Here is a 1,623-nt window from a genome sequence, read left to right on the forward strand (position 1 = left end):
GGATCTACAGCTTCGATGGATCTATACCGTTTTAGACCAAGTGATTTAGGTACATGGGAGAACTTAAAGTTACTATTTTCAGCAATGTGACAAACCCATTCGGAAGTTATCTAGATGTCTTGTACGTATTGGTGTGACGTGGATTGTCAGAATAGGAAATCCACACTAGAATCACCAAGTGAGTAGTTTCGCTTTATTATTTTTGATGCTACAATTATTATCTATGATTTGGGATTTTGTCTTCTTCGTAGATCGGTCGCTGCCGGAACTAGGTAGAGTTCTCTATTATAAAGAATGTCAATAAACTCCATATTCTGACATCTATAATACCTAAATAGTTGATCCCCACTATTTCTAATTCTTTCAACATGCAAGCCATCCACCTTACCAAGTGTGTCACGTCAGCATCCACTAACAATATTTTTCAGCCCATGTAATCTTTATTCCATTATCGCTAATTCTCTCAACATGCAAGCATCTCACCTCACAATACATTACAATTCTTTTCAGCCCATGCAAACCACACCAATATATTTATTTTTGTCACTGGACATATGCAGTAGAATAGATAATTCTTTAATTTATTTACTTCCTAAAGATTGTGAAAGATTGTGAAATGCCTGATTTACACAAAATGCAAGTATGGAATAGTTATATGTTAAAATTAGTAGCTTTTGATATAGATATTTTCCTTCATACATAAGTCATCTGTAATTAATCTTTATATTTCCGCAGCAACACGCCGGGAAATTACCTAGTTAAATAGATGGCATGGAGGTATTTCTTTAGGCTAGTCATAGTGCGAGTAACTTAGGTAGTAACATAGCGCACTTCAAGAAAATTTTGCTTATGTGGCATGTAATTAATGAGAAAGAATGAGTCTACAAACTAATAAATGAAGCCACCTATGACACTACTAGTATGTTACTTACTATAAAGGTAGTAACTTAGACTAGTGTCATATATATGACACTAGTATAAGTTACTTCCCACTATGATCAGCCTTACGTGTGCAAACTAGGGAAAACATAAGTGTCATGAATCACATAGTATTAGCTCATTCTCCGAAAAGCATAAGGTGCGCTTGACTTTCGTTGTATGTGCCCATTGAGTAAGAATGATTATTGCCTGGGTCCTCGTGCAACCTCTATGCGTGATGTTTTTTTCGTGCTAAATACTGCCCTCGGGACATAAAATTTTGGGAATGATACCTCCAGCCACATTACCATGTTATTTCAAGTTCCAGAAGCACAAGGGTCAATGACTAGGCTCTTACACGCCAACTCAAATATCAGGTAATTCCGTTTCTAAGAACTCTTCCAAGTTCTTACGTTAATATGATGATGCCTAAATCAGGTATATTTATTTTCATTGTGAATAAATGATCTACCATGGACAATTGGGACAAATACTAAGTATGATGAGCATGCAGATGTCAGCGAGCATACAGGAGCAAAGCTGAAGTTGAAAGTGAATATTTCTGGAGTTTAAGCCACCATGATGACATGTGAGAACATGGGAAAAATATACAGCATGGCACATATATTGTAATTTCATCTATAGCTATCTATAGTTGTCGTGCTAGCTTAGTCTTGGGACGCATGATCCATACAGTGGATGTTA

The sequence above is a fragment of the Triticum aestivum genome, chromosome 3A, assembly GCF_018294505.1.
Source record: "Triticum aestivum cultivar Chinese Spring chromosome 3A, IWGSC CS RefSeq v2.1, whole genome shotgun sequence".
In the NCBI taxonomy this organism is placed as follows: Eukaryota; Viridiplantae; Streptophyta; class Magnoliopsida; order Poales; family Poaceae; genus Triticum; species Triticum aestivum.